Below are 24,822 nucleotides of genomic sequence, written 5' to 3'. Positions count from 1 at the left end.
TAGATATTGAACCTGGAAATGTTTATTCCAAGGCAAACAAAGGTGGCTAGAAACAAAGATAAATTAATTGCAGTATAGATATATTTTTTATTATCGAAAAATCACATAGTGCAGGATACCACTGTTACAGTTCAGGCACTCTCCCAACACATGTCCTCACACAATAGGTGGTTTCCACAAGCAGACCAAGTCTTCGATGAACTGAATGCTGCATCTTTAGTGAGTGGGATATCCAGCATAAAATCAAAATTTCAGTATTGAACACTGGAGATCCTGTAGATGCTCCCCAGATGCTCCATATTCATTCAAAAGCTGAAAGTTGGCATTCCATCAGACCAATGAGTTCAGCCTTAAAGCAACCGTCACATTTATGTACAGGTTAACTATCGAAAGAGTGAGTCAAAGCAAGAGAGTGCAACAATTAAAAACAATAAAACACAATCAATCCGTAGAGCATCAAAATGCCCCTTTTGGAATGTAAGTTCTACACCACTTGATTAATTGCAGGACTTTGGCATGAAGTGATGCTGTATGTGGATGATATGAATTTCCAGGGTGCTCACAGAAGTCAGATCTCCAGCCAGAACTAAAGTGTATGGGAGACTTAAATAAACCAGAAGCCTTTGATGGCAGACCTTTCAGCCACTATTGATCACAGCCATTTTCGCTGCTCCGTTGCGCTGATTCATGGGAAATTTTGCATTCAGCATTATGCAAATGAGTTTGGGCAAAAACTTGAACCATTTCAAAATAGGAATAACAGCGCAATTTCAAACACAATTTCCTGATCATGTCCAAAGTGAAAACTCTGGGCCCATGAGTGAAGATTATCACGTAGAATGCTAATGAGCAGGAGTTCACATGTTGTTTGGCTTCTGAGGAACTATTAACACTTTGATTAGCAGCTAGAGCAAAGCCTTTATTCTCGCGAATTCCCAAATTCATCAATCAATCTGGCCTACTCCCGGAGACAATGGAGGTTATCTTAGTGACAGGGTGAAAACAGGCACTAAATGAAAGCTGTGCTAATAAGACCCGCCTCTTTGAAAGTTAGGTTTTAGCATGCAATTTTGTCCTAATTGCTGATTATCATAATTTGAACTTGCCTGGAGACTCTAAAATAGAGACACCTGCAGGTTTAGCACTCAACTGCTAAGTAGATGCAATTTTCATGGAGTATATAGGTGGGCTCCACTCACCCACTTCCAGTGAAGGTGTGGTGTGGGCTGGCTGACATACAGTGGCACCTTTCAGGATGGCTCAGAAACCGAGTGAGAGGGTACACAGGTTCTCGGACGTGGCACTGCAGCACCTGATGGAGGAGGTCCATGGGAGGAGGCATGACCTGTACCCACAGGGGGAAGGGGGAGGAGCTAACTCACCCACCTCGCCCTCCTGTACCTCTCTCCTGCAGCAGCTGGTGCTGCTCTGCCTGGCCTCATGTCCTCCTCCCATTCCTGCTGCAGACCAAGGGGTCAAGATGCTAGTGACCAAGCACTCCCTTTCTCCTGCTGACTCCTATAAGGTGCCCAATAAGGTAGAGTAGCGATAACACTTACTCTTTTCAGGTGAAGTCCTCTGATAATTTCTGGAATAAATGTTGATTTCCTAATGTTTTTCAAAATCCCTCTTCAAACCTCCAGCAGCAAGTGAACAGAAAAAGGTGATATAACTTTAAGCAGAGGATAACATGCCAGTTTTAGAAAGGAAACTAAAAATAAATGAGAGGAAATTATTGGAATCAATATAAGTTATAAAAATGCTAATGGAGAAACTAATGGGACTTTGGATAGATAAATCTCCAAGACCTGATGGTTTCCATCCCAGGGCATTAAATGAAGTAGGTGAGGAAATTGCAGAAACATTAGTCATAATCTTTAAAAGATCTCTTGATTCGGGAATTGTGCTGTTAGACTGGAAAATGCTAATGTCATTCCATTATTTAAGCAGGGCAGGAGAGAGAAATCTGGGGCCCAAAATTGCTCAGGAGTTGCTCCGTTTTTTTGGAGCAACTTGATTTTTCTGGAGTATCTTAAAAATCCCCATTTTGCACATTCAATTTGCGCCAGTGTAAGTGAGTTAGTTAGGATTTTTTTTAGTTTAGTTTCGTTTTGTTCAAAAGGGAGCATTACCAGCCACCTACGCCTGTTTTGGCCAGTTAAGCCACTTTGGACAGTTAATAGTTACTCCAAACTAACTTAGGCCAGCGTATGTGGCCACTTGTGGCCACACAGCAAACCCTTGCGGCGAATTAAGAAATCAGTGCAGGTAGGTACTTAATGATTTGACTAAAGAATGTGAATAGGATCAAACAGCTATACAGGACATCATATGACAAACTTTGCAAAGTTACTTTACAATACAACAGAAGCATTCATGGAAGCTTAAAAATAAAAGAAGTAAAGAGACAAAACATATTAACAGAACTTTTTCAAAATATCCAAATAAAAAATAGAAGTACCTCCTGCTCGTAATTCTAAAGTTCTATGTAGGAAAGTATTTTCATTAACAGGGTTAAGGAAAGTTTTGACTAACATAAGAACATAAGAACATAAGAATTAGGAACAGGAGTAGGCCATCTAGCCCCTCGAGCCTGCTCCGCCATTCAACAAGATCATGGCTGATCTGGCCGTGGACTCAGCTCCACTTACCCGCCCTCTCCCCGTAACCCTTAATTCCCTTATTGGTTAAAAATCTATCTATCTGTGATTTGAAAGCATTCAATGAGCTAGCCTCAACTGCTTCCTTGGGCAGAGAATTCCACAGATTCACAACCCTCTGGGAGAAGAAATTCTTTCTCAACTCGGTTTTAAATTGGCTCCCCCGTATTTTGAGGCTGTGCCCCCTAGTTCGAGTCTCCCCGACCAGTGGAAAAAACTTCTCTGCATCTATCTTGTCTATCCCTTTCATTATTTTAAATGTTTCACCCCTCATCCTTCTGAACTCCAACGAGTAAAGACCCAGTCTACTCAATCTATCATCATAAGGTAACCCCCTCATCTCCGGAATCAGCCTAGTGAATCATCTCTGTACCCCCTCCAAGGCTAGTATATCCTTCCTTAAGTAAGGTGACCAAAACTGCATGCAGTACTCCAGGTGCGGCCTCACCAATACCCTGTACAGTTGCAGCAGGACCTCCCTGCTTTTGTACTCCATCCCTCTCGCAATGAAGGCCAACATTCCATTCGCCTTCCTGATTACCTGCTGCACCTGCAAACTAAGTTTTTGGGATTCATGCACAAGGACCCCAAGATCCCTCTGCACCACAGCATGTTGTAATTTCTCCCCATTCAAATAATATTCCTTTTACTGTTTTTTTTTCCAAGGTGGATGACCTCACATTTTCTGACATTGTATTCCATCTGCCAAACCTTAGCCCATTCGCTTAACCTATCTAACTCTCTTTGCAGCCTCTCTGTGTCCTCTACACAACTCGCTTTCCCACTTTCCTTTGTATCATCTGCAAATTTTGTTACACTACACTCTGTCCCCTCTTCCAGGTCATCTATGTATATTGTAAACTGTTGTGGTCCCAGCACCGATCCCTGTGGCACACCACTAACCACTGATTTCCAACCAGAAAAGGACCTATTTATCCCGACTCTCTGCTTTCTGTTAGCCAGCCAATTCTTGATCCATGGTAATACATTTCCTCTGACTCCATGTACCTTTATCTTCTGCAGTAACCTTTTGTGTGGCACCTTATCGAATGCCTTTTGAAAATCTAAATACACCACATCCATCGGTACACCTCTATCCACCATGCTCGTTATACCCTCAAAGAATTCCAGTAAATTAGTTAAGCATGATGTCCCATTCATGAATCCAAGTTGCGTCTCTTGATTGCACTATTCCTATCTAGATGTCCCGCTATTTCTTCCTTAATGATAGCTTCAAGCATTTTCCCCACTACAGATGTTAAACTAACCGGCCTATAGTTACCTGCCTTTTGTCTGCCCCCTTTTTTAAATAGAGGCGTTACATTAGCTGCTTTCCAATCTGCTGGTACCGCCCCAGAGTCCAGAGAATTTTGGTAGATTATAATGAATGCATCTGCTATAACTTCCGCCATCTCTTTTAAGACCCTGGGATGCATTTCACGAGACCAGGGGACTTGTCTACCTTGAGTCCATTAGCCTGTCCAGCACTACCCCCCTAGTGACAGTGATTGTCTCAAGGTCCTCCCTTCCCACATTCCCGTGACCAGCAATTTTTGGCATGGTTTTTGTGTCTTCCAATGTGAAGACCGAAGCAAAATAATTGTTTAAGGTCTCAGCCATTTCCACATTTCTCATTATTAAATCCCCCTTCTCATCTTCTAAGGGACCAACATTTACTTTAGTCACTCTTTTCTGTTTTATATATCGATAAAAGCTTTTACTATCTGTTTTTATGTTTTGTGCAAGTTTACTTTCGTAATCTATCTTTCCTTTCTTTATTGCTTTCTTAGTCATTCTTTGCTGTCGTTTAAAATTTTTCCAATCTTTTAGTTTCCCACTAACCTTGGCCACCTTATACGCATTGGTTTTTAATTTGATACTCTCCTTTATTTCCTTGGTTATCCACGGCTGGTTATCCCTTCTCTTTCCGCCCTTCTTTTTCACTGGAATATATTTTTGTTGAGCACTATGAAAGAGCTCCTTAAAAGTCCTCCACTGTTCCTCAATTGTGCCCCCGTTTAGTCTGTGTTCCCAGTCTACTTTAGCCAACTCTGCCCTCATCCCACTGTAATCCCCTTTGTTTTAGCAAAGTACGCTCGTTTGAGACACTACTTCCTCACCCTCAATCTGTATTACAAATTCAACCATACTGTGATCACTCATTCCGAGAGGATCTTTTACTAGGAGATCATTTATTTTTCCTGTCTCATTACACAGGACCAGATCTAAGATAGCTTGCTCCCTTGTAGGTTCTGTAACATACTGTTCTAAGAAACAATCCCGTATGCATTCTATGAATTCCTCCTCCAGGCAACCCTGTGCGATTTGATTTGACCAATCGATATGTAGGTTAAAATCCCCCATGATTACTGCCATTCCTTTTTCACATGCCTCCATTATTCCCTTGATTATTGTCTGCCCCACCATGAAGTTATTATTTGGGGGCCTATAAACTACGCCCACCAGTGACTTTTTCCCCTTACTATCTCTAATCTCCACCCACAATGATTCAACATTTTGTTCATTAGAGCCAATATCGTCTCTCACAACTGCCCTGATATCATCCTTTATTAACAGAGCTACCCCACCTCCTTTCCCTTCTTGTCTATCTTTCCGAATTGTCAGATACCCCTGTATGTTTAATTCCCAGTCTTGGCCACCCTGCAACCACGTTTCTGTAATGGCCACCAAATCATACCCATTTGTAATGATTTTTGCCGTTAACTCATTTACTTTATTTCGAATTCTGCGTGCGTTTACATAGTGTTTTAATACTAGTTTTTAAACCATGATTTTTAGTTTTGACCCCTCCTGCAGCCCCTTTATATTCATACATATTGTCCCTTCCTATCACCTTGTGGTTTACACTTACCCCAGTGCTACTCTGCTCTGTTGCCTCCTGCCTTTTGCATTCTTTCTTGGGGTCCTGTTCATCTGAGCTCTCATCCACTCTAACTAGCTCAGAGCCCTCTCCTGGGTTCCGAATACTCCACGCATTGAGGCACCGAGCTTTCAGGCTTGCCTTTTTATTACACTTTGACCCTTTAGAATTTTGCTGTACAGTGGCCCTTTTTGTTTTTTGCCTTGGGTTTCTCTGCCCTCCACTTTTACTCATCTCCTTTCTGTCTTTTGCTTCTGTCTCCATTTTGTTTCCCTCTGTCTCCCTGCTTTGGTTCCCATCCCCTTGCCATATTAGTTTAACTCCTCCCCAACAGCACTTGCAAACACCCCCCCTCGGACATAAGAACAACATAAGAACATAAGAATTAGGAACAGGAGTAGGCCATCTCGCCCCTCGAGCCTGCTCCGCCATTCAAAAAGATCATGGCTGATCTGGCCGTGGACTCAGCTCCACTTACCTGCCCGCTCCCCATAACCCTTAATTCCCTCATTGGTTAAAATCTATCTATCTGTGATTTGAATACATTCAATGATCTAGCCTCAACTGCTTCCTTGGGCAGAGAATTCCACAGATTCACAACCCTCTGGGAGAAGAAATTCCTTCTCAACTTGGTTTTAAATTGGCTCCCCCATATTTTGAGGCTGTGCCCCTAGTTCTAGTCTCCCCGACCAGTGGAAACAACCTCTTTGCATCTATCTTGTCTATCCCTTTCATTATTTTAAATGTTTCTATAAGATCACCCCTCATCCTTCTGAACTCCAACGAGTAAAGACCCAGTCTACTCAATCTATCATCATAAGGTAACCCCCTCATCTCCGGAATCAGCCTAGTGAATCGTCTCTGTACCCCCTCCAAGGCTAGTATATTCTTCCTTAAGTAAGGTGACCAAAACTGTATGCAGTACTCCAGGTGCGGCCTTACCAATACCCTGTACAGTTGCAGCAGGACCTCCCTGCTTTTGTACTCCATCCCTCTCGCAATGAAGGCCAACATTCCATTCGCCTTCCTGATTACCTGCTGCACCTGCAAACTAAGTTTTTGGGATTCATGCACAAGGACCCCCAGGTCCCTCTGCACCGCAGCATGTTGTAATTTCTCCCCATTCAAATAATATTCCCTTTTACTGTTTTTTTTTCCAAGGTGGATGACCTCACATTTTCCGACATTGGTTCCGGTCCTGCCTAGGTGCAGACCGTCGAGTTTGTACTGATCCCACCTCCCCCAGAACCGGTTCCAATGCCCCAGGAATTTGAATCCCTCCCTGCTGCACTACTGCTCAAGCCACGTATTCATCTGAGCTATGCTGCGATTCCTACTCTGACTAGCACGTGGCACTGGTAAGCTCATTAAAATTACTGGCTATGCAGTTATCACCCCCCTCCCCCCGCTCCTCCCCCACCCGGATCAAAACTCCCCTCCCCAGCCGCCCATCAAACTTTTGAGATGGATTTCAAAATAGACAATTCTACCTAAACCTTTGCATGGCAATGTCCTCAAGTCTTCAAGTTGCGTGTCGACTATAATGCAGGCAGCCAACAAAAGTGATTTAGAAGAAGACAGGCTTCTCTCGTTACTGTGCGGCAGGCCACTCGGCCTGGGATAGGGGTGAGACGCATTGGATCCCACGCTGTAGCGCGCATCATCATCATCGACAGGAGCTACTGCGCATGCGCGAACGCTCTAATGCACATGCGCAATGCTGCCGGCACTCTTTCATGTGCAGGGCCCTAGCTCCGCCCCCCAATAGAATCGCCATGCTGCACCAAGCCCCGTGAGAGTCAACAAAGTGGCCAGAATCCGGGGACATCTTTTAGGTGCCGTTTTGAGCCTAGGAAGTTGCCGCATCTCACGTAAGTGCGCCGAAAAAACGGGTGGGACATATTTGGGCCCCAGGAAACCACAGGCCTGTAAGTTTAACGTCAGTTGTGGGGAAGCTATAGAATCTGTCACAAGGGATAGAGTGACTAAGCACTTGAATAAATATGAGCTGATCAGAGAGAGCCAGCATGGCTTTTTAAGGCAAAAGCAAAATACTGTGGAAGCTGGAAATCTGAAATAAAAACAGAAAATGCTGGAAATACTCAACATCTGTGCAGAGAGAGTTAACATTTCAGATCAATTACTTTTTGTCAGAACATTTTTAAAAGGTAGATATTTTTGACTAATCTAGTTGAATTTTTTGAGGAGTTCACTAATAAGGTAGACAAGAGAGTGTGTATGGATGTTATCTATCTTGTCTTAGGCGGTTCCTTGAGTCGAGGATGACTTGCTTCCACACCAAAAACTTCACAGGTGTTGCAATGAGGGACCTAATATTTCAGGTCCCAAACTACATCTTGAAGAGTGGAAGATGCCTGTGCGTGGATTTTTTTAACGTTTGGTGGCCGTTGCACACCAGCCACCGCACGGGCTTGACAGAGCTAGGCCTTGCTCCAGTGGTAAGGGTTAACCAAGACGACTGGAGACCAGCTCTGCTGCACGGGCCTAGTGCGCACACATATGGCAGTGTGGGCTGGCCCGTGCTGCCCCTGGGCCCTCGCCTCTGCTGGGCCCCGAACTCGTGTCGCTCCACAATCTCTCGTTGCTCCATTGCCCCGACCTCGCCGCTCCTGTTGTACCTGCCCGCGCTCCAATCAGTGACCTGGATTATGGTGACATCCAATCCAGTCACACTCCTCCAAGTTGCCCTCCTGCACCGGCTTGCACTGTCCCTTGCAGTGGCATGCCACCTCCATGCCGCTCCTTTTATAGCCCCGATCTGCCGTTGATGGCTATCATGGCTAGTCTGTGTTTAACTATCTTACTCGTTACAATCCTTCTTCCTATATAGACATCCAGAAGACATTGGATAAGGTCCAACACATGAGATTATTAGCAAAAGTGACAACACACAAAATTGGAGGTTGAAAATTGGTTGGGAGGTAAGAGACAGAGAATGGGGATAAAGGGTAATACATCTGAGAATCAGGCTGAATGTAGAAAGTTCAGAAGAGAAGTGAAAAAGAAAGTAGCCGATGCATTGACAGGCATTTTCCAACATTCCATAGACTCTGTATCAGTTCCTCTGGAGTGGAGGGTAGCCAATGTAACCCCACTTTTTAAAAAAGGAGGGAGAAAGATAACAGGGAACTATAGACCGGTCAGCCTGACATCGGTAGTGGGTAAAATGATGGAATCAATTATTAAGGATGTCATAGCAGTGCATTTGGAAAGAGATGATATGATAGGTCCAAGTCAGCATGGATTTGTGAAAGGGAAACCATGCTTGACAAATCTTCTGGAATTTTTTGAGGATGTTTCCAGTAGAGTGGACAAGGGAGAACCAGTTGATGTGGTATATTTGGACTTTCAGAAGGCGTTCGACAAGGTCCCACACAAGAGATTAATGTGCAAAGTTAAAGCACATGGGATTGGGGGTAGTGTGCTTACATGGATTGAGAACTGGTTGTCAGACAGGAAGCAAAGAGTAGGAGTAAATGGGGACTTTTCAGAATGGCAGGCAGTGACTAGTGGGGTACCGCAAGGTTCTGTGCTGGGGCCCCAGCTGTTTACACTGTACATTAATGATTTAGACGAGCAGATTAAATGTAGTATCTCCAAATTTGTGGATGACACTAAGTTGGGTGGCAGTGTGAGCTGCGAGGAGGATGCTATGAGGCTGCAGAGTGACTTGGATAGGTTAGATGAGTGGGCAAATGCATGGCAGATGAAGTATAATGTGGATAAATGTGAGGTTATCCACTTTGGTGGTAAAAACAGAGAGACAGACTATTATCTGAATGGTGACAGATTAGGAAAAGGGGAGGTGCAACGAGACCTGGGTGTCACGGTACATCAGTCATTGAAGGTTGGCATGCAGGTACAACAGGCGGTTAAGAAAGCAAATGGCATGTTGGCCTTCATAGCGAGGGGATTTGAGTACAGGGGCAGGGAGGTGTTGCTACAGTTGTACAGGGCCTTGGTGAGGCCACACCTGGAGTATTGTGTACAGTTTTGGTCTCCTAACCTGAGGAAGGACATTCTTGCTATTGAGGGAGTGCAGCGAAGGTTCACCAGACTGATTCCCGGGATGGCGGGACTGACCTATCAAGAAAGATTGGATCAACTGGGCTTGTATTCACTGGAGTTCAGAAGAATGAGAGGGGACCTCATAGAAACGTTTAAAATTCTGATGGGGTTAGACAGGTTAGATGCAGGAAGAATGTTCCCAATGTTGGGGAAGTCCAGAACCAGGGGACACAGTCTAAGGATAAGGGGGAAGCCATTTAGGACCGAGATGAGGAGGAATTTCTTCACCCAGAGAGTGGTGAACCTGTGAAATTCTCTACCACAGAAAGTTGTTGAGGCCAATTCACTAAATATATTCAAAAAGGAGTTAGATGAAGTCCTTACTACTAGGGGGATCAAGGGGTATGGTGAGAAAGCAGGAATGGGGTACTGAAGTTGCATGTTCAGCCATGAACTCATTGAATGGCGGTGCAAGCTAGAAGGGCCGAATGGCCTACTCCTGCACCTATTTTCTATGTTTCTATGTTTCTAGACCTGACAATTATGCCCCTGGGTTCGGCTGGGCCGCCTGGCACCCCTCTTGGCCCGGCTGAAACTCTTCCTGGTGGCCCAGTGGGCCAAAGTTTTAAAATCGCGGAGGCCCTCCCCTTTAAGTGAAGGGGAGAGCCGTGGTGAAGCGGCGCCGTGATGACGTCATCGGGACAGTCACTCTGCACCGCCCCCAACGTCCGCCCCTCAGGTGCTGCCACCGCCAGTATTTGCCCCTCTCGTGTAGTCACTGCCCCCATTAGGAGTGACTTCTGGATCCGAATAAAAAAAAACAAAGAGCGGAATTTCATGCAAGAGTCGACCTCAATCACAGTCGTTTCAGGCGAGGGGGGCAATTTCGGTCCCTTGTTGTTCTGTGGTGTGTATAGCCTTAATCAGAATAGGTCTTAGACTATTAGTACTCTACTATTTCATTATAGCCAACACAAATATGATACGATTAGCAGTTGAAGACACAAAAGTTTGTTTATAATCAAACAGTCAATTATTTATCATTAGGCTAAAGTGACTTACCATTGATTTTACAAGTTAAGGTTAAAAGGTTTGATAAAAAAACAATGAAGCTCACGGTCATGTATTTATTGCAAGAGAAGGTCTTTTCAGCCGCTTTACTTGGAAACTTTCTGAAGGGAGCCATCAAACCATTCTTATTTCAAAAGCCTACACATCAGCCCAGCAGGAAGAAAGTAATTTATCATTGATTTAATTTTTCATTTCCTCGTTTACATGTCTCCTCCAAGACTGAAAATTTCTCATTGATTTCACTGAGGGATACTGTTAATTCAATCAATATACAGCAATGAGGAACACAGAACAGAGATGTGTCATCTTTTCTGTTGGTCTTCAGTCAGACACTTCAGGAAGCAACAATAAACATCAATAGTTATCAATCAAAAACGTCAGAAATCTCACTTGTTCAGCCCTGATGACTGCTGGTTTAATACAAGATACCATAATTTCTGAGTCTGGCCCATGCAATACTGTTCCACAATTGATGAAGCTGAAGTAATTAAATAAGTGAAGTCCTGCAGTCACTGCTGCATGGAATCAAAAGTATCAATATATCAGTTGGCATCCTATGCTTAAGTGCAATGGATAACATTGCTGAAGGTTGCTAATCCCCATTTCCTGCATATTTTCAAGCAAACTGCAATTCAAGTTCATAATTTAAAAATATTTCTCCACCTGCGAGCAGATTGATCTATACAGTCTTTGTCATACTGTTTAATCATTCAATTGAGAATTGTATAGCAAATTGTTAGGTAATGTTAAACACTGAGCCATCATAGTTATCCAGCAAATTGAATGGCTTCTAATGGTTCCTTCTTAAGTAAAAATATTTTGAAATGCTTAGAACAACTTGCACTTATACAGCTCCTTTAATGTAGGAAAAAATCCCAAGGCGCTTCAAGAGCGTAATCGGACAAACATTGACACCAAGCCAAAAAAGGAGATATTGGGAGAGTTGACAGAGGTAGGTTTTTAGGAGGAAAGACAGGAGGATGGGCAGAGAGGTTTAAGGAGGAAATTCCAAAGCTTAGGGGCAAGGCAGCTGAAGGTATGGTTGTCAATGGTGAGGTAAAGGGAGTGGGGGATGCATAAGAGGCAAGATTTGGAGGAATGCAGAGTTTCTGGAGCGTTGTAGGGCTGGAGGAGGATACAGAGGTAGAGAGGGGTGATGTGATGGAGAGATTTGAACATGAGGATAAGAATGTTAAAATCAAGGTGGTGGTGCACCGGGAGCCTATGTAGGTCAGTGAGCACAAAATAGGTGAGCAGGACAAGTTGCAACTTAGGAAACTGGCAGCAGAGTTTTGAATGAGCTCAAGTTTACACAGAGTGATAGATGGGAGGATGGCTAGGAGAGTATTGGAATAGTCAGGTCTGGAGGTAATCTGCCAAACCTCTTCTGGCCCACGATCCCCCTCCCAATAGGTCAGGCCTGATGGTGAAGCCCATCGCTGCTCCCCACTTAGGCCTCCAATAAAATTGCAGATCAGGGCTCAGTGACATCACCGAGCCCCAGTCTGCATATTTAACCAGAACCATATTTCAACAAATGTTGAACTTTGAAGATTCTATTTTAATGAAGTTATTAACAGGGGCACAGATTCATCAGAAGAAAGATGAACAGACATATGTGTTTTAACAGCACCAAGGTGCCAGGGTGGAAAATTTGAGAGAGTGAACTTTGAAACTGGCCAGATGGACTGCAATGGTATAATCCAGTCCCATACATTTGTATATTCCTACATAATGTAGTACCATAAAAGGAAAAAGTAGAGGGAGGATGTTCCTATCCGGTGTACGTGGGAAAGCTCCATGCCATAGGCACAAAGGGGACAAAACAGAAGTGAGAACGAGAATACTGAATCTCCACCGTCTCTTGCATTGCCCTGGGATTTCTGAGGTTTCCTGCAAGGAGTGGGTGGGATGGCTATAGCTGGAACACGTACAAGCAAAACAGACATACAAATGATGTGGACAGGGCCTAATGTGGTCTCCTACTTAATTTTCCTGCAGGCACACTAGGAGAGTGGCAAAACACAGGCCTCAGAATAAATTGACAGTATACCTCGTGCCAGATTGAAAGCGGATGCCCAATAATGTAAGTGTAACCTTTTTGTTAAGCCTCTCCAGAGATCTTTGGGCCTGGAGGCTTTCTGGCTGCTGTTTTATTGGTGAGAAGCCAGAAGGCACTAAAGCTGCGGCCAGTTCTGTGCTGCAGGTTTATCAGGTCTGCATCGATGGCTGTATTGCTGCACCTGTTTCCAGGCACAAGGCCCCGTCAGCAAGCCTGGGATGTGCTGGTCATTTTGGAGAAATGATCTGAACACACAAGTGCAAGGAGATTCAGGTCAGCTCAAGTTGGGCCAGGCAGAGGGAGCACTTCAAGTCCACTCCACTTGCCGAGGGTCCCGGTGTGGGGAGGGTGGACAGGGAAGCTGTCGGAAGAAAATAGGCCGGATAGTTTCATGCAAAGGTTCAGCAGCCAAATTGCAAGCGAGGAAAGCTACATTCAGCAAGGCATTGGTAAAAGTAACTGAAATGAATGTGTATCCTGTACTTCACGCGCATTAATTAGTTGTAAAGTTCTTTGGTATGAAAACTTTTCAGTTTGCTTTTGATGGAAGCAAGCTCAGTCACCCATCCGATATTATCACTGGGGATTCAACTCAAACTACATTAACATATTTCAAAATGCATTTTTATAAAAATAAACAACTACCCTAGAAATTAAAGGCATTAATACTATGAAGCCCACTTGTTATCGCAACACTTTACGCTGCAATCCACTTCACATACATTTCTAAACGTCAAATCATTTCTTCGCCCTTTCTATTTAATTAGCAGCATTAGGTGTGAATAGCTCTGTTTAATTGTACGACAAACCGTGAATACATTCGCCCATAAAACGAATAGCTCTGAATCTCCAGCAATGTTCTCCCTAAGGTGCACGGCTGTGCAGCCAGGCATCAATGGCAAGTTCCCGTGCAGGCTGCTCACCGGCTACTGCCACTGGAAGAGACTCCATGCACACGTGGCCGCTGCAGCCAATTTAAAGGGCCGACGCAGAGAGAAAGAAATTCAAGGTAACATTGATCTCCAGTCTGCCCTTCTAAGATTTGGTTTTCTGATCAGAGGTTTTTTTTAATGCTCAGCTGTTTTTAGTAAGCACTTAAGAAATAAGAGCAGGAGTAGGCCATTCGAGCCTGCTCCGCCATTCAATAAGATCATGGCTGATCATCTACCTCAACTCCACTTTCCTGCCCGATCTCCATATCCCTTGATTCCCTTAATATCCAAGAATCTATTGATCTCAGTCTTGAATATACCCAACGACTGAGTTTCCACAGCTCTCTGGGGTAGAGGATTCCAAAGATTCATAACCCTCTGAGTGAAGACATTTTTCCTCATCTCAGTTCTAAATGGATGATCCCTTATTCTGAGACAGTGACTCCAAGTTTTAGACAGGGGAAACATCCTCCCAGCATCTACCCTGTCAAGCCTTGTAAGAATTTGATGTTTCAATGAAATCACCTCTCATTCTTCTAAATTCTTGGGAATATAGGCCTAATCTCCTCAATCTCTCCTCATAGGATAATTCCCCCATCCCAGGAAATGTCTGGTGAACCTTTGTTGCACTCCCTCTATGGCAAGTATACCCATCCTTAGGTAAGGAGACCAAGGGCTCAATTTTCCCCCAAGCCCATTTTCTGGCATACCGCCAGAGTTACGCCCGTTTTTCTAGGCCAGAAATGCGCCGGAAATAATTTTCCAAAGTTTCCCCGATGTATAATTCGCATATGGTGCTGTGCAGCGTGTCCAGTCACCTCGGAGGGTGGAACCTGCTGTCTGCATCGAAAACGATGCCGCACCTTCTGCGCATGCGCGGGGGGTGGGGGGGAGAATGACGTTTATGACGTTATTTCAATGGACGCGCATGCGCAGTACAGCTCCGAGTTGGCAATCGGCCATTTTTACAGAGCCAGTTGTGTATGTGAGAACGTTGAGTGCTATGTGAGATCATTGGAAAAATCGCAGCTGCAGCAGTTCAAGATGCGACATGGTGCAAGGACCAAGAATTTCTTACAGGATGAATTGGAGGCACTAAGTACTGTGATTGAGAACAAATGACAGCTGTTGGACATGAGCAGAGGTCACATAAAAGTTCCACCCAAAGAAATGAAGAAACACTGGAACCAAGTTGCAGAAGATTACTTGCAATGGTGACCACCACGAGATCTGGAGGCCAGTGTAAAAAGGACCTTGATCAATTAGTTAGTGTAAGTAATATTTTCATTTATTCAATGGAATTGCAATTGTAAATGTGACCAGCTGTACATGTCCCACCCAGCAGAAAGCCACCCTCTCTAAAAAGTTAGGTTTTCATCTTTGCAGAGGAAGGTGGCACATAATAAAAGGGAACGAACTTGAACAGGAGGAGACCTGGCAAATCTGCACCCACTGACACCCTTGGAAGAGAGGGTCGCTGCATTGATGGGTCCTGCCTGGAGAAAAAGCAACAACCACTGCACAAGCTGGGCCCACACTTGAGGGCGAGGGTAAGTACTGCAAATTCATCATGGCCCTTCCAATCAGCCTGCTGCCTGGCCTACGATATGTGAGCCTACTCATGCCACCCACCTTGCCCCCTCCTCTGCTGCTAACTATATGACTGTTCTGTTATATTTTGAAGAACTTGAGGCCAACCCCGATGATGCAGGAGATTCAGACGCAGATGATCCTGAAGAGGAGAACATCTTCCAATCCAACCCTCCAGACCAAGACCATGGGGGTGATGGGGAGGGGGAGGGGATGGAGCTGGATGAAACTCCCACTGTTGTACTGACTTTGGAAGAGGTCCTGCTTACTGTGGTGACAGCCCCTTCCGTTACGAGTGGTTTGAGTGCTGGTGAGACATTCCATGGTTTCACACCTTCCGAGGCTGCGGGTCCCAGTGGTGGGGTGCGAGCCACACCCGTGGGGAGGAGGGGAAGGAGAGCTTGGCCGCGCTCTCCTGAGGATCTAACAGATGTGGTTCAGATGATGTCATTGAGTGGGGAGAGCACTGACCTTACCTGATCATTCCTGGATGCCATCAGTGGGGTGAGTGATCAGGTAGCAGGACTGTCGGGAGAAGTAACAGCAATGACACGAGAAATGGGGATGACGTCCGGGACCATCAGTGAGGGAATAGTGGCCATGAGGGAGAGACTGTCAGAAGTAGTGCAAACCACGTCCCTGACCATGAGGGAGGGAATGTTGCAGGTCGTTGAGACACTGTCAGGGCGCATGAGGGATGGCATGTTGGCGTTAGCTGCTGCAATAAGAGAACACGCCCAGACCCCGCGCCCATTGACAGAATCACCCGTCCCTCCCACTCCAATCCCCACACCAGCCTATGAGCCTATGAAGTGTCCAAAGCTGGGCCCTCCAACTTGCCACCTGCCGTCGCCCCCCCTCCCCACCCTCAACAGGTGCGCATTACCTGAGATCTTAGAAAGAATAAGCTTTGTACCAAGCCCAGAAACACTGCGCCACCGCCTGAGGGCAGGGGTGGTGGCGAGTCCAAGACCAAGCGCAGCGGGTGGTCTTAGAATAAGGGGGATGAGAGATGGGTGGGTGCAGCCTATCTTTGCTGCTGTTGCTGTTTTGTTGTTGTTGTTATTATTATTGTTATTGTTATGTTTAGAATAACTCCATGAGGCTGTGTTGTAAATTTAAACCATTGTGACCTTGCTCTGTTTAATATAACTCCAAAGTGAGGCAGCAACGTGGTGGCCTGCCTTTTATACCTGCTTGCACCAGGGTGCACACAGGTGACCCTTAGGTCTCCCACAGGTGTGCTCTCTGTTGGCAATTCTTACACAAAGGTGAGGTTCACATACATAACATCACTTCCCCCCCAAAGTCTTGAGTACAAGTTATTTACAGGTTGAGGCGAGCTGGCGGTCTGCGTTCCCTGGTCGAACGCCTGAGTAGACATCCTGACATGTGTGAGTTGGTCGGGTCATCGCTGCACGGCAGCTCGGCTGGTCTGGTCGGACTGTCGGGCATGGTGGGTTCATTCTTGTGGTTAAAACGGGGTCACTTTCTGGTTGGGTGTGTGTTGGTGGATCATAGATAGTGGTGTCTTCCTCAAACTGTTCTTGGTAGTCCGTGAATCGCAGTTTGGTCTGATCCAGGTGCTTCCTGCACGTTTGCCCATTCAACAATTTTACAACAAACACTCTATTCCCTTCCTTGGCTAAGACAGTGCCAGCAATCTACTTGGGACCTTGACTGTAATTTAGAACAAACGCCAGGTCATTGACTTCAATGTCACGCAAGGCCGCCGCGCGATCATGGTACACCTTATGCCTGTGCCGCTGGGTTTCAACGTGATCACCGAGGTCCGGGTGGACTAAGGAGAGCCTGGTTTTGAGTGCTCTCTTCATTAACAATTCTACAGGGGGAACCCCGGTTAGCAAGTGGGGGCGCGCCCAGTAGCTGAGCAGGACTCTGGATAACCGGGTCTGCAAGGAGCCATACGTTATGCGTCTCAAGCTTTTCTTGATGGTTTGGACTGCCCATTCCGCTTGGCCATTGGATGCGGGTTTCAATGGGGCACACCTGACATGCTTGATGCCATTGCAGGTCATGAATTCGTTGAATTCCGAGCTGGTGAAACATGATCCATTGTTACTGACAAGGACGTCGGGCAAACCATGGGTGGCGAATATGGCCCTGAGGCTTTCAATGGTGTCAGTGGACGTACATGATGACATTATTATACATTCACTCCATTTTGAGTAAGTGTCCACTGCTACTAGAAACATTTTCCCTAGAAAGGGGCCAGCGAAGTCTACGTGGACCCTGGACCATGGTTTGGAGGGCCATGACCACAGACTCAGTGGGGCCTCCCTGGGTGCGTTGCTCAGCTGTGAGCAAGTGTCGCATTGGTGTACGCATGACTCTAATTCGGAGTCGATGCCGGGCCACGAGACGTGCGACCTGGCGATAGCCTTCATCATGACTATGCCTGGGTGGGTACTGTGTAGGTTGCGTATAAACGTTTCCCAGCCCTTTTTGGGCAAAATCACACAATTCCCACAAAGGAGGCAAACTGACTGGACTGACAGTTCGTCCTTGTGTCGGTGAAAAGGCTTAATTTCCTCTTTCATTTCCCCGGGAACCCCCAACCAGCTCCCATTGAGAATGCATCTATTTACTAGTGATAACAGGGGGTCTTAGCTGGTCCAGGACCTGATCTGGTGAGCCGTGACGGGCAACCCCTCGCTCTCAAAGGCGTCCATTACCAGAAGCAAGTTTGCGGGTTGCGCCATTTCTACCCCGGTGGTGGGCAATGGCAACCGACTGAGGGCGTCAGCGCAGTTCTCTGTGCCTGGTCTGTGGCGGATTACATAGTCGTATGCAGACAACATTAGCGCCCATCTTTGGATGCGGGATGAAGCATTGGTGTTGATACCTTTGCTTTCTGAGAGCAGTGATGTGAACGGTTTGTGGTCAGTTTCGAGCTCGAACCGGAGACCAAATAGATATTGGTGCATTTTCTTAACCCCGAATATACAAGCCAGTGCTTCTTTCTCAACCATACTGTAGGCTCTTTCAGCCTTGGACAAACTTCTGGACGCAATGCAACAGGTTGCAGTTTTCCTGACACATTTGCTTGCTGTAACACACACCCGACCCCGTACGACGACGCATCATATGCTAGTACCAAACGTTTGCACGGGTCATACAATACAAGTAACATGTTGGAGCATAGCAGGTTTCTGGCCTTGTTAAAGGCTGTTTCTTGAGATTTACCCCAAACCCAGTCGTCACCCTTGCGTAGCAGCAAATGCAAGGGTTCCAGCAAAGTGCTCAACCCCGGTAGAAAGTTACCAAAGTAGTTGAGGAGTCCCAGGAACGAACCCAGCTCTGTCACGTTTTGTGGTCTGGGTGCATTCTTGATGGCCTCCGTCTTGGAGTCCATGGGTCTAATGCCGTCCGTCGCAATCTTTCTCCCCAGAACTTTGACCTCTGGCGCCAGGAAAACACACTTGGAGCATTTCAGCCTGAGTGCCACTCTCTCCAGTCGCTTCAGAACCTCTTCCAGGCTGTGCAAGTGTTCGGTGGTGTTGTGACCAATGATCAAAATGTCGTCCTGGAACACCACGGTGCATGGAACCGATTTCAGCAGACTCTCCATGTTCCTCTGGAAGATGGCCGCCACACAACGGATCCCAAAGGGGCATCCCTGACACACGAACAGTCCTTTGTGCGTGTTGATGCACGTCACCTTCTTTGACGGTTCAGCCAGCTCCTGCGTCATGTAAGCAGAGGTTAGGTCTAACTTAGTGAACGACTTTCCCCCTGCTGGCGTTGCGAATAAATCCTCCACTTTGGGTAGTGGGTACTGGTCCTGTAACGAGACTCGGTTGATCGTCACCTTGTAGTCCCCGCAGATTCTGATCGTCCCATCGCTCTTTAGCACCGGCACGATTGGACTGGCCCACTCGTTGAACTCGACTGGCGAAATGATTCCCTCTGGTTGAAGTCTGTCCAGCTCGATTTAGACTTTCTCTCGCATCATATACGGGACTGCTCGGGCCTTGTGATGAACGGGCGTGCCCCAGGAACGTGGTGGATCTGCACTTTGGCACCGGTGAAGTTGCCGATGTCTGGCTCAAAAGACGGCGGGAATTTGCTTAGCACCTGGGCGCACGGGGCACCACCCGCCGAGGACAGGGCTTTGATGTCTTGCCTAGCCAGCTCCTGCTGAACAGCGTAGGACCATCGCCTGGCACAATCCATAGTGGTAAATCATACACCATTCCGTCAGACGATACTTTCACTGCCGCACTGCCGATAACAGGTATGAGTTCTTTGGTATAAGTGCGCAGTGTCGTGCGAATTGGGCTCAGTCTTGGCCTCTGTGCCTTGTTACTCCACAGTTTCTCAAAGGCCTTCTGGCTCATGATTGATTGACTCACCCTCGTGTCCAGTTCCATGGAGACTGGAATGCCATTAAGTTTGACTTTTAACATTATTGGGGGGCTTTTGGTGGTGAAGGTGTGTAACCCATACACTTCCTTCTCATTCTCCAGCTGCGTGCCTCTCCTGCTCTTTCAGCGTGATCCGCGCTGGATCGGTCACTCTCTGCTGACTTTGCCACGTGGTGAGACTGAGGTCGCTTGCACAATCTCTGGAGGTGCCCCATTGTCCCACAGCCCCTGCACACGTAGTGCTCGAAACAACATTGATGGGCTCTGTGACTACCCCCGCAGCGGCAGCATGGCGTTAATGGATTCACATTAGCACGACCCAGCGGCCTCTGAGTCACCCTGGGCCTGGCCTCTGTGACCGTGTGGGCCCTATCGCGTAAAGTCCTGCCTGCTGAAGGCATTATTTTAAGCACAGTACTTGCCGTTGAGCCTCGATTCTGTGAAGATATCTGCTTCGTGTTGTCGCTCATGGATATGACGGCCTGGGCTTAGTGATGGCCTTGCTCAGATCCAGGGATTCGGCAGACAGCAGATTGCGAAGGATGCCCGCGTGGACAATTCCAAGCACGAAAAAGTCTCGCAACATTTCCCCCAAAGATCCTTCAATGTTGCACTGGCCCGCAAGGCGTCTAAGGCCGGCGATGAGACTCGCCACGTTCTGGCCCTCGGAGCGACAGTTCGTGTAAAAGCGGTACCTGGCTATCAGGATGCTCTCCTTGGGCTTGAGGTGCTTCTTAGCCAGCGTACACAGCTCTGTGTATGATTTTTCCGTTAGATTGGCTGGTGCCAGCAAGTTCTTAAGGAGATCATATACCAATGACCCACATACAGTGAGGAGAATCGCCCTGCACTTGATCTGTTTCAGGCGTGTCCAGTTCGTTGGCCACAAAGTACTGGTCGAGGCGCTCAACAAAAAGGCTTCCCAATCATCACCCTCAATAAATCTCACAAGAATACCAACGGCAGCCACTTCCGCGTGAAGGTTCGTGGTCTGTAACTCGTCGCCAGTTATTATGTTTAGAATAACTCCACGAGGTGTGATGCAAACTTAAACCATTGTGACCTTGGTCTGTTTAATATAACTCAAAAGTGAGGCAGCAACGTGTTGGCCTGCCTTTTATACCTGCTTGCACAGGGTGCACACTGGTGACCCGATGGTTTCCCACAGGCGTGCCCTCTGGTGGCAATTCTTACACACAGGTGAGGTTCACATACATAACAGTCATTACTGTTGTAACTGTTATCAAATTAAAAGTTTTTTGTAAGTTATGTAAATTTACAAGTTTAAAAGATTGTAAGTGATCTTAAAGTTTTTAAGTGATCTTAAAGTAAAGTTTGATGCAAGAATAATTTTATAAAAGTTAAGTAAAGTACAAAAGAACTGTTTGTTAAACTTTTGAATAAAATATTTTTTACATTAAAACTGAATCACGTTCCATGAACACAACACAACATTATGGAACAGGTCCAAACAGTAAACATGGTCTCTGTGGAATAGTTGTCACTGAGCCTCAGGCATCAGTAAAGCGTTCATGGATGAGCTGTTGGCGCAAGGCTTGAGCAATCGTTAAAGGGGCACGACGGCCCGCCCTCCTCCGCCGTCGTGTTCCGGCCTCGGGCACTTGCATGGCTTCCTCATCCTCGTTGTCCTCCTCCTGCTCGTCATCTGCATCTTCCACATCATTATCATCGGCCACTCTCACCGCAGGTGGGTCTTCCACTACCAGGTGCTGCTGCCTCATGATGGCTAAGTTATGCAGCACACAACAGTGAACTGACCGACAATCTCAGGGGAATACAGCAAGTAGCCTCCGGAATGGTACAGGCATCGGAAACGCTGTTTCAAGATGCCAACGGTCCTCTCTATGATGCTGCGCGTCGCAATGTGTGACATGTTGTATCGACGGTCAGCTTCCGTCCGGGTTACGCGTAGGGGCGTCATGAGCCAAGTGGCGAGGCCCAGTAGCCAACTCTGCCCTTCAGGCTGCTGCTGAAACATGGCAGATATAACGCTGTCGCGTAGGATGAACACATCATGGGTGCTCCCAGGGTATCTTGCATCGACTGACATGATATGATGCATGTTGTCACACACGAGCTGTACATTAATGGAGTGGAAGCCTTTTCTGTTCCTGCACATCTCGGAATCCTCCAAAGGTGCTCGCAAGGCGATATGGGTACAATCAATGCAGCCTTGTACCTTTGGGAAGCCAGCAATCCTGGAGAAGCCCACAGCCCTGTCACGCATTGCTTGGGCGGTCATGGGGAACTTTATGTCGTCATTCCTCCGGGCATATAGTGCAGCCGTCACCTGGCGAATGCAGACATAGAAACATAGAAACATAGAAAATAGGTGCAGGAGTAGGCCATTCGGCTCTTCGAGCCCGCACCGCCATTCAATGAGTTCATGGCTGAACATGCAACCTCAGTACCCCATTCCTGCTTTCTCGCCATACCCCTTGATCCCCCTAGTAGTAAGGACTATATCTAACTCCTTTTTGAATATATTTAGTGAATTGGCCTCAACAACTTTCTGTGGTAGAGAATTCCACAGGTTCACCACTCTCTGGGTGAATAAGTTTCTCATCTCAGTCCTAAATGGCTTACCCCTTATCCTTAGACTGTGACCCCTGCTTCTGGACTTCCCCAACATTGGGAACATTCTTCCTGCATCTAACCTGTCTCAACCCGTCAGAATTTTGAACGTTTCTATGAGATCCCCTCTCATTCTTCTGAACTCCAGTGAATATAAGCCCAGATATCTTTCTTGATATGTCAGTCCCGCCATCCTGGGAATCAGTCTGGTGAACCTTCGCTGCACTCCCTCAATAGCAAGAATGTCCTTCCTCAAGTTAGGAGACCAAAACTGTACACAATACTCCAGGTGTGGCCTCACCAAGGCCCTGTACAACTGTAGCAATACCTCCCTGCCCCTGTACTCAAATCCCCTCGCTATGAAGGCCAACATGCCATTTGCTTTCTTAACCGCCTGCTGCACCTGCATGCCAACCTTCAATGACTGATGTACCATGACACCCAGGTCTCGTTGCACCTCCCCTTTTCCTAATCTGTCACCATTCAGATAATAGTCTGTCTCTCTGTTTTTACCACCAAAGTGGATAACCTCACATTTATCCACATTATACTTCATCTGCCATGCATTTGCTCACTCACCTAACCTATCCAAGTCACTCTGCAGCGTCATAGCATCCTCCTCGCAGCTCACACTGCCACCCAATTTAATGTCATCCGCAAATTTGGAGATACTACATGTGTTGCATGTTGAAAGATGGCGCACACATTCCCAGTTGTAGCTTGAAGCGAGCCGGAGGCATAGAATGAAAGTGCAGCTGTAACCTTAACTCATCTGACAAAGCACTCCTCCTGATGCTTCCAGGTCTGCATCACTCAGGTGGGGGTATGAACGCCTGTCTCAATATACCCGAGGTGGGTAAGGCCTCCTACCCAGCACCCTATGGGCTCTGATGTTCTTGATGCGATCACGTTGAATCAATTGTCTCCTACGTAGCACCATGATGCAGAAGGCTCGCACAAGGTATGGTATTATCAGTATTGCCCCCATACTTAAATTTAACCTATGAAAGAAGCTCAAAATGGCAGGAAAGCAGGGAGGACAGCTTCACAGTTCTCTCTCTCCCCAAGGTCTGCATGGATGGACAACACCCAAGGTCTTGTGACTTCTCCTCTCTCCCCCACCCCTTAACTAATTGCAGTCTTGTGACTTCTCCCCTTGTCTTTCCCCGCCCCCACTCATTGCAGTCTTCAGAAGCCTTCCGATTGGCACCTCGCTCCCTGGGCTTGAAGCCTTCTGATCAGCACCTCACTCTCTCTGTCTCTCCTTCCCCCCCCATGGCTTGTTTTCTAGCCGAGCCCCAAGCCTCTGTGTCCGGGTGCAGGGCCGATTCTGCCGGCCAAAGCTATGACCCTCCAGCCCTGCTTCAAGACGTTCGGTGGTGGCATGTGCGTGACTAAATAAATGAAAAAACTTCTGAAATCCAATAAATTTACATTGACAGATAAAAAAAGTTGAACTTTATTATTGATTTTGACAGTGTTCTTGACTCCCTCCAAAATCTTCGATTTAAAAACAATGGCGTCTTTCAGCATCAATTTCTCAATGTGCACTGTTTTTTTTAAGTACCCAGAAGGTTTTTCGGGAGTGGCCAGATACACCGACCTCGGAGGAAAAAATGTTGGCCAAACTGCGAAAAATTATAAAAACTGGCGCAGACATGAGGGAACACCTCCTATGATATAAACAAAAATTGGCCTAGAAAAATCGTAACTAAGTAAGTTATGCCGGCGCAGATCGCAGGAGGAAACTTTGAAAAAATAAATTCGCCAAAAAAAACGATGCATGCCAAAAGAATAATGCAAATGACCGGGAAAAATTGAGCCCCAAGACTGTACACAGTACTCCAGGTGTGGCCTCACCAAGGTCCCATATAATTGCAGTAATACTTCTTTACTCTTATACTCCAATTCTTTTGTAATAAAAGCTAACATACTAATTGATTTCCTAATTGCTTGCTGTACCTGCATGTAAATTTTCAGTGATTTATGTACAAGGACACCCAGGGCCCTCTGAATACCAACATTTTCCAGTGTCTCAACATTTAAAAAATATTCTGCTTTTTTATTTTTCCAACCAAAGTAGATAACTGCACATTTCTCCACGTTATATTCCATCTGCCATGTTCTTGCCTATTCATTTAACCTATCTATTTCCCCTTGCAGCCTTTTTGCAACCTCCTTACAACTTACTTTCCAACCTAACTTTGTATCAACAGCAAACATGGATACATTACATTTGGTCTCCTCATCAAAGTTATTAATATAAATTGTAAAAAACAGAGGCCCAAGCACTGATCCGTGCTGTAACCCCCTCGTTAACCCTAATTACCCTAATGACCCGTTTATTCCTACTCACTGTTTTCTATCCATCAATCAATCCTCAATCCATGCTAATACATTACTCCTAATCCCATGAGCCATAATTTTGTGTAATAACCTCTTGTGTGGCACCTTATTGTATGCTTTCTGAAAATCCAAATACTCTACATCCACTGGTTCCCCCTTATCTACCCTGCTGGTTACAACCTCGATAAACTCTCTTAGATTTTTCAAACACAATTTCCCTTTCATAAATCTTTGTTGACTCTGCCCAATCATAATGGGCCTAAAATTC

The sequence above is a fragment of the Pristiophorus japonicus genome, chromosome 12 (assembly GCF_044704955.1).
Source record: "Pristiophorus japonicus isolate sPriJap1 chromosome 12, sPriJap1.hap1, whole genome shotgun sequence".
Classification (NCBI taxonomy): domain Eukaryota; kingdom Metazoa; phylum Chordata; class Chondrichthyes; family Pristiophoridae; genus Pristiophorus; species Pristiophorus japonicus.
This window is presented reverse-complemented; position numbering follows the sequence as displayed.